This window comes from Protomyctophum bolini (assembly GCF_963924005.1).
Source record: "Protomyctophum bolini genome assembly, chromosome: 6".
In the NCBI taxonomy this organism is placed as follows: domain Eukaryota; kingdom Metazoa; phylum Chordata; class Actinopteri; order Myctophiformes; family Myctophidae; genus Protomyctophum; species Protomyctophum bolini.
This window is the reverse complement of record NC_137867.1, coordinates 8,654,755-8,667,990: the sequence shown is the minus strand read 5'-3', so window position 1 is coordinate 8,667,990 and position 13,236 is coordinate 8,654,755. Positions and strand designations below refer to the sequence as shown.

Below are 13,236 nucleotides of genomic sequence, written 5' to 3'. Positions count from 1 at the left end.
CTAATAGAATCCATTGGGAAAAATCTATTTTTTTTATCAATCATTTTGGTTTTTAACCGTAATTATACTTTCATTGCAAGCAGACCACTAGGGGGGCGAACCCAACTCGTTTGCGATGGTTTTTGAAAACCTTATAACCATACCTAACATCAAAGAACGTGTCACCGAGTGCACGATCTTGTTGATTTTGGACGAATTTAACCTTGAATCTTCTTTTCCTGATCGTCAATCTACCTCTAAATGTATTTATTGCACTACAGTGCGTGCATGTGGCAGGCCAACAGCACACACACACACACACACACACACACACACACACACACACACACACACACACCAAGGCCCGCCCCCGCTCTATCATGATTGGCAGAAGGCCCCCTCTCCTATCCTGATTGGATGAAGGCTGGGCCACCTAACTTAAAGCGAAACCTACGGGTTTTTTTTTATTTTTTTTTTATTATCCCTGGGGGTTAACTGGGGACAGGGAGGAACTCCTTATATGGTCACTCAGCACACTATAGTAGGGAGGATTATCACAACAAAACGAAAAAAAATAAGTGATATTAGATTTAAGTGAAATCATCTGGTGGAGGCGGAGCGGGTCTTTAACTCTGTGTGTGTGTGTGTGTGTGTGTGTGTGTGTGTGTGTGTGTGTGCGTGTGCGTGCGCGTGCGCGTGCGTGTGCGTGTCAGGTGATAGGGGAGTTGATGGACAGGGTGCAGCGCGTGTCTAATCTGACAGACAGACTGGCTAACGTCAGGAAACAGCTGATGGGTCTGCAGGAGAGCAACCACGCCGGGTAAGAGACCAGTTCACGTCACTGTTCTTATACCGACCGATCGCACCACAGGTTGTCTCAAGAAGACACGCTTACATACTGTAGAATGTAGATGGATACGACGATGACCACGCAGACGTATACCGCGGTCGTTTGCTCTCATGTTTCTGTCGCTTGTTTTCTCTTGACCAACAATGTTAAAACGTGACTTAGAATTAGATAGCATACTGATTATTATTAGACCAACGCTAGGTTCATTGTTTACCTCGTGGTCCCAGTAGTTTCAATGTAGCCTTACAGATACTTTTGCTATATTGTTTAGACTGACGTGCTAGTATAGGTTTGTGGTCTACCTGTGCTCATTGAAACTTATTGAAACTCGCACGGGACAGGAGCGTCTTGTACATACAGTATAGAGCAGGGACCCGACGTTGTCTGGCGTATTGTGTGGCGTGTGAAAACAATTATGAATGATTACGTCCTAAGATGAGTGTTAACAGTGTGTTGTTTTTTTTCAGGGAGGAGTTTGACACCCTGCTGAAGGGAGTGATTGTCCTGGAGGAGTTCTGCAAGGAACTGGCTGCTATCGCCTTCGTCAAGATCCCTGCAGACCAGGACTGACGCACCTGGACTATTAAAAACACCTGGGACTATTAAATCACCTGGACTATTACAACACCTGGGCTGATACCGTTGGTTTTCAACGTCGTCTTCGAGTGTACAAAATGTAACCTGAAATGGCCCCCCGTAAGGGTCCAAACCTTTTAACCCATTCTGACCGGGAACCCATTTTGGTGTCAGCATCATGTTATGCTTTAGCTATTGAAAAATAGCAGATCTACAAGCTCATATCGCGCCACCGAGTGGCGCGATACGAGCTTGTAGGTCTGCTATTTTAGAAAAATCGAAGAACGACTGACATTTTTAGAATCTGATCTCAGGTCAGAATGGATTAATCAGACCAGTGTGTGTCCAGTGGAAAACCTCGTATGAATCTGATCTCAGGTCAGAATGGGTTAAGTGGTGGAGGTCTTCATCAAGAAGGACGTGAGGCGGATAAGAGTTGCTGGTTTATGGACGTTAACCCATTCTGACCTGAGATCAGATTCTAAAAAATGTCTTCTACATCCTGACAGTTTACCATTCTGACCTGAGATCAGATTCTAAAAATGTCTTCGACATCCTGACAGTTTTCTGAAAAAGCTATGTTTCTATGTCAGTCGTTCTTCGATTTTTCAAAAATAGCAGACCTACAAGCTCGTAGCGCGCCACTCGGTGGCGCGCTATGAGCTTGTAGATCTGCTGTTTTTCAATAGCTAAAGCATGGCATAATGCTAACACCAAAAGGGGTTCCCGCCCCCAAAATGGTATAAATATACCTGGTCTACTCTGAACAATGGAGAAACCAGAGGTCTGACATCACTGCCACCAGAGGGCGCTATCCCCCTTAGGCCACAGCGTTATTTATTTTTCCATTCGAAAATTCCACAGGTTCGTCTTGCGTCATATTTATAAGAACTGTGTTTCAAATACAAACAAATCAGCCCTGCAATTTGACTCATAATGGATATGAATATGAAGAATCAATTGACGTGGGGAAAACTACTAATTTATCCAAGTGTCTTTTTTTTTTCTCCAAAGACAAGACGGCATTTTTTTTTTTTTGGAACACAGTTTCTTTATATGACGCGATCTAAGATTTCCCCTTTTGGGATTTTCATTAAAAAAAAAAACATATATATTTCCGTGACCCGGGAGTGACGTCAGGTACAAACTACGGTAATTCTTTAGACCCATAATATGTCACATCGGTAGGACCCGATCGCGGTTGAGTTTATTACATCCTGTGATGACGTCATTGTGCGATGAAGGCAGTAATACCCCCCCCCCCCCCTTCATACTGCCCTCTTGATCTGTGATGCTTTGTTGTGTGCGTGATTGTATGTTTTGGTTTTATATTGTCATAAATGGATAATCCAGAAGAAAAACAAGAAGATTAATCCCCAGGATGGACATCATGTGATGTGAGGCAGAAGGTGTCGTCATCACCGGACAGCGAAGGTGCATTGTTTGTATTATTATTATTATTATTATTATTATTATTTATTAAGACATTGTAACCATGTCTGTCTCTCTTCCCTCAGTAACCAACATGGGATTGGTGTTTTAAGGTGCATTATTTCCTCAATTTGTATTTTACCGTACCTTTTTAGTGTTTAACCATTTAAACCCTATATACTTATTTGACCGGCATCCACAGGGCCATCTTTTTGTTTGACGCGAAATATGTTTGGCAAAAGGGTGTTGATTTGTTTTTCACCTGCTTAATTTTAATCTTTTTTTTATTTTTTTAATGTTACAGTAACTGAACATTTGAGTCACTTCATACTGAGTGAGGCTTGTGCAGTTAATGAGTCATGGACTTTGGAAGTTGGTCAAATCTATTATTTTATGGTGTTTACTGCTAGATTTCAAATCACTTAACTTGACTGCAAAGATGCAACTTTGACAACGGCACAATGAAACGGGTTATAGGCCTACCCTCTGAATCAGATTAAGAAGATGGCGGAATTATTTCTCGAAACAAACTCCCATCACGCTGTGCTCTCTCTACTGTACCTTGAAAGTCAAGTATATTCTTTCTTCCAAGTAGATTTCCATACCACTGAAGTTTTCAGTGATCTTCACTGAAAACGATTGAAATCGAAAATATAACATGGTCCCTTTTTTAAATCGGTGTTTCCCCAGACGTTTCCAAGTGCCTCCAAATGCATCTGTATTTGGGCACGGACCCCCCCGTTCTGGCCGCAGCCTCATACCAGATTTGTGTTGCTCAGTGTTTTGCTTGTAGATCGGCTGTTTTCAAATGGCTAATGTACAGTAGGTAGGGTTAAAGTGGTTAAAGTGATTTAGATGCTGCATTAACATATGCATACCCCCTGATATCACTGCGTAGAGATATTAGTCTGGAATCTCTGTGTGGAACCACCATTTCCAGAGGTGGATTATTTATTTGTTTCTTTTTCCCAATGTCAGATTAGTCTGGTTTCCACTTTCCAGGCTACCCGTGGGAGCCCCCTCAAGGACACCCCCCCCCCCCCCCCCACAGTGCTTCAAAGATCCATTCAGGCCGCGTTTTTCCCCGAAATCTGAAAAGTCCGAAAAATCACGCCCGGTATGTGGAGACCTTTACTCTGAATTAGTTTTTATTACAGGCAGTTTCCATACTGACCTTTTTTAAAGATGTTAAACCAAAAGTTCTTTACGGGTGGCAACATGTGATGTGATTGCTATTCTAATAATGGCAAGGTTTATGAAATAAACCTTTATAAGGTTTTATGAAATGAAAGACACTTGGAAAAAAAGATGATTGTGTTTCGGTCTCTGTTTTATAAAGATGTTTTTCACTGCCTTGGTCTTATTCATGTCTCTTATACGATGAACCTAAGTAGGCTAGAGTGGGTTGCTAGGGTGTAAGTATGTAGGACTAGTATCATGCCAAAGTTTGTGCTATTGCCATAGAGCAGTGATACTCAACCTCAGGCCCGCGGGACCATTATGACTGGCCCACCAATGAAAATCTAAAAAAAGAAGAAAAAGAAATCTGGAAAATGAAATAAAAATAAATAAATCTGAATGAAGTTATCTTTAATTACATTATTATAAGTAATACTATTAGAGTTGTACTATTACTCGAACGAAAATAAAAGCTTGGGGGGGGGGGGGGGGGGGGGGAGATGCAATGCAAATGAAAGACATATACTGTGTATCCCTATTCCCTGACATAATTGTATAGCTAAACAGACAGAATTCTATTTTATTTGAATGATGAAACCCAGCTGCCATTAATAGTTGGAAATGAAATTGCGGAAATGGTAATTGCGGAAATTGCTCTTCACTTATAGCTATCTATTTCAGGTAGATTGTTTTATTTTACTCAGTCAGCCATATCACTACTCATTTTTTTTCATGAAAAAGGTCATAGCTTGGTAATCTATTTTCAGGCAAATCGTGTTTATTGTATTTTATTTTACTCAGCCATAACAATTTATTTTCTGTTAACCAACTTGCTGGCTGGCAGGCAGGCAGACAGCTACTCATAGACAGGCAGACAGACAGACAGCTACTCATGGAGAATTGAAAACCCATATATCCCGATTCAATTCAATGCAATTCATTGAGGGCTTATGTAGGGGAAATAGCCAATAAGGAGCTTTTGCACAAAATAACACCTGGACCTCTTTGATGGGGACGTAACAACTACAAAGAAAGGTAAGAAAGCCTTTTAGTATGGAATTCTCCTTTAAACGGCATGCTATAGTATGCCGTACGATATGGGCTATAGCCATGGTCCAAATAATGAGAAACGAGGCTAACTTTTTTTTCAAAATTTCAAAAAACATGGGCTATAACCCATCGTTTTTTAATTTTTTCATTTTTTTCAAATCCTCAAAAATGATGAAAAACGGCGTGCTATAGTATGCCGTACGATATGGGCTATAGCCCATGGTCCAAAATAATGAGAAACGATGCTAACTTTTTTTCCCAAAATTAAAAAAACATGGGCTATAACCCATCGTTTTTTTCATTTTTTCATTTTTTTCAAATCCTCAAAAATGATGAAAAACGGCGTGCTATAGTATGCCGTACGATATGGGCTATAGCCCATGGTCCAAAATGATGAGAAACGAGGCTAACTTTTTTTTCAGAATTTCAAAAAACATGGGCTATAACCCATCGTTTTTTTTCATTTTTCATTTTTTTTTCAAATCCTCAAAAATGATGAAAAACGACGTGCTATAGTATGCCGTACGATATGGGCTATAGCCCATGGTCAAAATGATGAGAAACGAGGCTAACTTTTTTTTTCAAAATTTCAAAAAACATGGGCTATAACCCATCGTTTTTTTCATTTTTCATTTTTTTCAAATCCTCAAAAATGATGAAAAACGGCGTGCTATAGTATGCCGTACGATATGGGCTATAGCCCATGGTCCAAAATGATGAGAAACGATGCCTAACTATTTTTTTCAAAATTTCAAAAAACATGGGCTATAACCCATCGTTTTTTTTATTTTTTCATTTTTTTCAAATCCTCAAAAATGATGTTAAACGGCATGCTATAGTATGCCGTACGATATGGGCTATAGCCCATGGTCCAAATAATGAGAAACGAGGCTAACTTTTTTTTTCAAAATTTCAAAAAACATGGGCTATAACCCATCGTTTTTTTCATTTTTTCATTTTTTTCAAATCCTCAAAAATGATGAAAAACGGCGTGCTATAGTATGCCGTACGATATGGGCTATAGCCCATGGTCCAAAATGATGAGAAACGAGGCTAACTTTTTTTTTCAAAATTAAAAAAAACATGGGCTATAACCCATCGTTTTTTTCATTTTTTCATTTTTTTCAAATCCTCAAAATGATGAAAAACAGCGTGCTATAGTATGCCGTACGATATGGGCTATAGCCCATGGTCCAAAATGATGAGAAACGATGCTAACTTTTTTTCCCAAAATTTCAAAAAACATGGGCTATAACCCATCGTTTTTTTTATTTTTTCATTTTTTTCAAATCCTCAAAATGATGAAAAACGGCGCGCTATAGTATGCCATACGATATGGGCTATAGCCCATGGTCCAAAATGATGAGAAACGATGCTTTTTTTCCCCAAAATTTCAAAAAACATGGGCTATAACCCATCGTTTTTTCATTTTTCATTTTTTCAAATCCTCAAAATGATGAAAAACAGCGTGCTATAGTATGCCGTACGATATGGGCTATAGCCCATGGTCCAAAATGATGAGAACGATGCTAACTTTTTTTCCCAAAATTTCAAAAAACATGGGCTATAACCCATCGTTTTTTTCATTTTTCATTTTTTTCAAATCCTCAAAAATGATGAAAACGGGGCGCTATAGTATGCCATACGATATGGGCTATAGCCCATGTCCAAAATGATGAGAAACGAGGCTAACTTTTTTTTCAAAATTTCAAAAAACATGGGCTATAACCCATCGTTTTTTTCATTTTTTTTTTTTTTAAATCCTCAAAAATGATGTTAAACGGCATGCTAGTAGTATGCCGTACGATATGGGCTATAGCCCATGGTCCAAAATAATGAGAAACGATGCTAATTTCTTTTCCCAAAATTTCAAAAAACATGGGCTATAACCCATCATTTTTTTCATTTTTTCATTTTTTCAAATCCTCAAAATGATGAAAAACGGCGTGCTATAGTATGCCGTACGATATGGGCTATAGCCCATGGTCCAAAATGATGAGAAACGAGGCTAACTTTTTTTTTCAAAATTTCAAAAAACATGGGCTATAACCCATCGTTTTTTTCATTTTTTCATTTTTTTCAAATCCTCAAAAATGATGAAAAACGGCGTGCTATAGTATGCCGTACGATATGGGCTATAGCCTATGGTCCAAAATGATGAGAAACGAGGCTAACTTCTTTTTTCAAAATTTCAAAAAACATGGGCTATAACCCATCGTTTTTTTCATTTTTTCATTTTTTTCAAATCCTCAAAAATGATGAAAAACGGCGCGCTATAGTATGCCGTACGATATGGGCTATAGCCCATGGTCCAAAATGATGAGAAACGATGCTAACTTTTTTTTTCAAAATTTCAAAAAACATGGGCTATAACCCATCGTTTTTTCATTTTTTCATTTTTTTCAAATCCTCAAAAATGATGAAAAACAGCGTGCTATAGTATGCCGTACGATATGGGCTATAGCCCATGGTCCAAAATGATGAGAAACGATGCTAACTATTTTTTCCCAAAATTTCAAAAAACATGGGCTATAACCCATCGTTTTTTTCATTTTTTCATTTTTTTCAAATCCTCAAAAATGATGAAAAACGGCGCGCTATAGTATGCCATACGATATGGGCTATAGCCCATGGTCCAAAATGATGAGAAACGATGCTAACTTTTTTTTTCAAAATTTCAAAAAACATGGGCTATAACCCATCGTTTTTTTCATTTTTTTTTTTTTTCAAATCCTCAAAAATGATGTTAAACGGCATGCTATAGTATGCCGTACGATATGGGCTATAGCCCATGGTCCAAAATAATGAGAAACGATGCTAAATTTTTTTCCCAAAATTTCAAAAAACATGGGCTATAACCCATCATTTTTTTCATTTTTTCATTTTTTTCAAATCCTCAAAAATGATGAAAAACGGCGTGCTATAGTATGCCGTACGATATGGGCTATAGCCCATGGTCCAAAATGATGAGAAACGAGGCTAACTTTTTTTTTCAAAATTTCAAAAAACATGGGCTATAACCCATCGTTTTTTAAATTTTTTATTTTTTTTCAAATCCTCAAAAATGATGTTAAACGGCATGCTATAGTATGCCGTACGATATGGGCTATAGCCCATGGTCCAAAATAATGAGAAACGAGGCTAACTTTTTTTTTCAAAATTTCAAAAAACATGGGCTATAACCCATCGTTTTTTTCATTTTTTCATTTTTTTCAAATCCTCAAAAATGATGAAAAACGGCGTGCTATAGTATGCCGTACGATATGGGCTATAGCCTATGGTCCAAAATGATGAGAAACGAGGCTAACTTCTTTTTTCAAAATTTCAAAAAACATGGGCTATAACCCATCGTTTTTTTCATTTTTTCATTTTTTTCAAATCCTCAAAAATGATGAAAAACGGCGCGCTATAGTATGCCGTACGATATGGGCTATAGCCCATGGTCCAAAATGATGAGAAACGATGCTAACTTTTTTTTTCAAAATTTCAAAAAACATGGGCTATAACCCATCGTTTTTTCATTTTTTCATTTTTTTCAAATCCTCAAAAATGATGAAAAACAGCGTGCTATAGTATGCCGTACGATATGGGCTATAGCCCATGGTCCAAAATGATGAGAAACGATGCTAACTTTTTTTCCCAAAATTTCAAAAAACATGGGCTATAACCCATCGTTTTTTTCATTTTTTCATTTTTTTCAAATCCTCAAAAATGATGAAAAACGGCGCGCTATAGTATGCCATACGATATGGGCTATAGCCCATGGTCCAAAATGATGAGAAACGATGCTAACTTTTTTTTTTCAAAATTTCAAAAAACATGGGCTATAACCCATCGTTTTTTTCATTTTTTTTTTTTTTTAAATCCTCAAAAATGATGTTAAACGGCATGCTATAGTATGCCGTACGATATGGGCTATAGCCCATGGTCCAAAATAATGAGAAACGATGCTAATTTTTTTTCCCAAAATTTCAAAAAACATGGGCTATAACCCATCATTTTTTTCATTTTTTCATTTTTTTCAAATCCTCAAAAATGATGAAAAACGGCGTGCTATAGTATGCCGTACGATATGGGCTATAGCCCATGGTCCAAAATGATGAGAAACGAGGCTAACTTTTTTTTTCAAAATTTCAAAAAACATGGGCTATAACCCATCGTTTTTTTCATTTTTTCATTTTTTTCAAATCCTCAAAAATGATGAAAAACGGCGTGCTATAGTATGCCGTACGATATGGGCTATAGCCTATGGTCCAAAATGATGAGAAACGAGGCTAACTTCTTTTTTCAAAATTTCAAAAAACATGGGCTATAACCCATCGTTTTTTTCATTTTTTCATTTTTTTCAAATCCTCAAAAATGATGAAAAACGGCGCGCTATAGTATGCCATACGATATGGGCTATAGCCCATGGTCCAAAATGATGAGAAACGATGCTAACTTTTTTTTTCAAAATTTCAAAAAACATGGGCTATAACCCATCGTTTTTTTCATTTTTTCATTTTTTTCAAATCCTCAAAAATGATGTTAAACGGCATGCTATAGTATGCCGTACGATATGGGCTATAGCCCATGGTCCAAAATAATGAGAAACGAGGCTAACGTTTTTTTTCAAAATTTCAAAAAACATGGGCTATAACCCATCGTTTTTTTCATTTTTTCATTTTTTTCAAATCCTCAAAAATGATGAAAAACGGCGTGCTATAGTATGCCGTACGATATGGGCTATAGCCCATGGTCCAAAATGATGAGAAACGAGGCTAACTTTTTTTTTCAAAATTTCAAAAAACATGGGCTATAACCCATCGTTTTTTTTCATTTTTTTCAAATCCTAAAAAATTATGAAAAACGGCGTGCTATAGTATGCCGTACAATATGGGCTATAGCCTGTGAAGTTGCCCGAACGGCCAAGGCTCCAAGAACAGTCAGAAATGTTCGTTAAGGGCTTTTATTTTCCCCAAACTCCTCCACCAACCTCCAGACAGTTTTCTTCAGTGCAATTCACATACACAAACTAAATACTGGCCAACAATAGACCAACAGAACAAATACTTAGGCAAACACAATTGAACAAAATCACATAGGATGAGACCTCTCTTCAGGTTAAACCTTGGTCACCCAAGGCCCTGTAGCTCTCCCTCAGGACTGTTACCCGTGTTAAAGCCCACAACCAACTAACCCACTTGTCCCTGCAGCCTCCCTTAAATAGGGGTGGATCATACCACAGGACACAGAGCAATTAGCAACCTTTCTTCTCAATAAATACTTATAAATAAATACTGCCATAAATAATCCCTTGTATAAAAGTAACCTAAACATACTAAAGATGCGTTACCATTATACAAATATAAATAAGCATGAACACTCAATGACAAATACTCAAAGCATAAGAAGTACCCCCCCCCCCTCCCCTGCATAGCACTTGGCCCCTTCCTAAATCAAGGGCAATGCCACCAGCAGTGCAGGAGAGACAATTAGCAAACAATCAGTGAACACACAGTTTTCCATACACAAGTTTAAAACATTAGTCCTTGCATGTTATAGAAAGCAGTTTCAAGTGTCTTTGTATATAGGGCACGGGTTGCCCCGTGACATAGCCCATGGTCCAAAATGATGAGAAACGAGGCTAACTTTTTTTTTCAAAATTTCAAAAAACATTGTCTATAACCCATCGTTTTTTTCATTTTTTCATTTTTTTCAAATCCTCAAAAATGATGAAAAACAGCGTGCTATAGTATGCCGTACGATATGGGCTATAGCCCATGGTCCAAAATGATGAGAAACGATGCTAACTTTTTTTCCCAAAATTTCAAAAAACATGGGCTATAACCCATCGTTTTTTTTTCATTTTTTTCAAATCCTCAAAAATGATGAAAAACTGCGCGCTATAGTATGCCGTACGATATGGGCTATAGCCCATGGTCCAAAATGATGAGAAACGAGGCTAACTTCTTTTTTCAAAATTTCAAAAAACATGGGCTATAACCCATCGTTTTTTTAATTTTTGGAGAAAAATCTTCTGCAATCCTCCGCAACACTCCTCAATTTGCTCCGCAACACTCCGCAATTTGCTCCGCAATCCTCCGCAACACTCCGCAATTTCCTAATGTTTCTCATCCTCCGCAACACTCCGCAATTCTTTTTCTCCAAAAATTTACAAAAACGATGGGCTATAACCCATCGTTTTTTTTTTTTTTAATCCTCAAAAATGATGTTAAACGGCATGCTATATAGTATGCCGTACGATATGGGCTATAGCCCATGGTCCAAAATGATGAGAAACGAGGCTAACTTTTTTTTCAAAATTTCAAAAAACATGGGCTATAACCCATCGTTTTTTTCATTTTTTCATTTTTTTCAAATCCTCAAAAATGATGAAAAACGGCGTGCTATAGTATGCCGTACGATATGGGCTATAGCCCATGGTCCAAAATGATGAGAAACGAGGCTAACTTTTTTTTTCAAAATTTCAAAAAACATGGGCTATAACCCATCGTTTTTTTCATTTTTTCATTTTTTTCAAATCCTCAAAAATGATGAAAAACGGCGTGCTATAGTATGCCGTACGATATGGGCTATAGCCCATGGTCCAAAATGATGAGAAACGATGCTAACTTTTTTTCCAAAAATTTCAAAAAACATGGGCTATAACCCATCGTTTTTTTTATTTTTTCATTTTTTTCAAATCCTCAAAAATGATGAAAAACGGCGCGCTATAGTATGCCGTACGATATGGGCTATAGCCCATGGTCCAAAATGATGAGAAACGATGCTAACTTTTTTTTTCAAAATTTCAAAAAACATGGGCTATAACGCATAGTTTTTTTCATTTTTTATTTTTTTTCAAATCCTCAAAAATGATGTTAAACGGCATGCTATAGTATGCCGTACGATATGGGCCCATGGTCCAAAATAATGAGAAACGATGCTAACTTTTTTTCCCAAAATTTCAAAAAACATGGGCTATAACCCATTGTTTTTTTCATTTTTTCATTTTTTTCAAATCCTCAAAAATGATGAAAAACGGCGCGCTATAGTATGCCGTACGATATGGGCTATAGCCCATGGTCCAAAATGATGAGAAACGATGCTAACTTTTTTTTTTCAAAATTTCAAAAAACATGGGCTATAACCATAGAGTTATTATACAATAGAGAAGACACCCAGAGGAAATCCTGAAGCGCAATGGACATAGTGGCCGAAGAAGGTATTGCAGTTTGGTAAGGTTTGGTCCTCAAACACATGAACGCGCACTAGGCTCCGTCCACTCTGCCGGTCGCTCGCGCGTTCATGTGTTTGAGGACAATCCATCCAGAATGCACACTGCTCCTAAACCGGAAGGAGGAGTGGATTCGCCTCATGCGCTTCTGAGCAACTCAATGCAAGTGGACGGGAGGAGAACTTGGGTGTCTTCTCTATTGTATATATACTCTAAGGCTATAACCCATCGTTTTTTTCATTTTTTATTTTTTTTCAAATCCTCAAAAATGATGTTAAACGGCATGCTATAGTATGCCGTACGATATGGGCTATAGCCCATGGTCCAAAATGATGAGAAACGATGCTAACTTTTTTTTTCAAAATTTCAAAAAACATGGGCTATAACCCATCGTTTTTTTCATTTTTTTCAAATCCTCAAAAATGATGAAAAACGGCGTGCTATAGTATGCCGTACGATATGGGCTATAGCCCATGGTCCAAAATGATGAGAAACGATGCTAACTTTTTTTTCCAAAATTTCAAAAAACATGGGCTATAACCCATCGTTTTTTTTATTTTTTCTTTTTTTTCAAATCCTCAAAAATGATGTTAAACGGCATGCTATAGTATGCCGTACGATATGGGCTATAGCCCATGGTCCAAAATAATGTGAAACGAGGCTAACTTTTTTTTTCAAAATTTCAAAAAACATGGGCTATAACCCATCGTTTTTTTCATTTTTTCATTTTTTTCAAATCCTCAAAAATGATGAAAAACGGCGTGCTATAGTATGCCGTACGATATGGGCTATAGCCCATGGTCCAAAATGATGAGAAACGATGCTAACTTTTTTTTTCAAAATTTCAAAAAACATGGGCTATAACCCATCGTTTTTTTTATTTTTTCATTTTTTTCAAATCCTCAAAAATGATGTTAAACGGCATGCTATAGTATGCCGTACGATATGGGCT

General features: G+C 37.4%; 1 protein-coding gene and 1 long non-coding RNA gene across 2 annotated transcripts in view; one reads left to right on the top strand and one right to left on the bottom strand.

Annotated features, from left to right (window-relative positions):
- fhip2b (FHF complex subunit HOOK interacting protein 2B) overlaps nt 1-1,878 on the top strand; it is a 35,489-nt gene extending 33,611 nt beyond the window's left edge. The window contains exons 18-20 of the transcript XR_013964193.1: nt 693-799; nt 1,297-1,531; nt 1,784-1,878. The gene's annotated coding sequence lies outside the window, so the exon portion shown is untranslated. The remainder of the gene's footprint in view (nt 1-692; nt 800-1,296; nt 1,532-1,783) is intronic.
- Nucleotides 1,670-13,236, bottom strand: part of LOC308316699 — a 29,177-nt gene continuing 17,610 nt past the window's right edge. The window contains exons 2-3 of the long non-coding RNA XR_013964196.1: nt 1,929-3,200; nt 1,670-1,873 (exon numbers count right to left, since the gene is read on the bottom strand). This is a non-coding gene — a long non-coding RNA (uncharacterized lncRNA). The remainder of the gene's footprint in view (nt 1,874-1,928; nt 3,201-13,236) is intronic.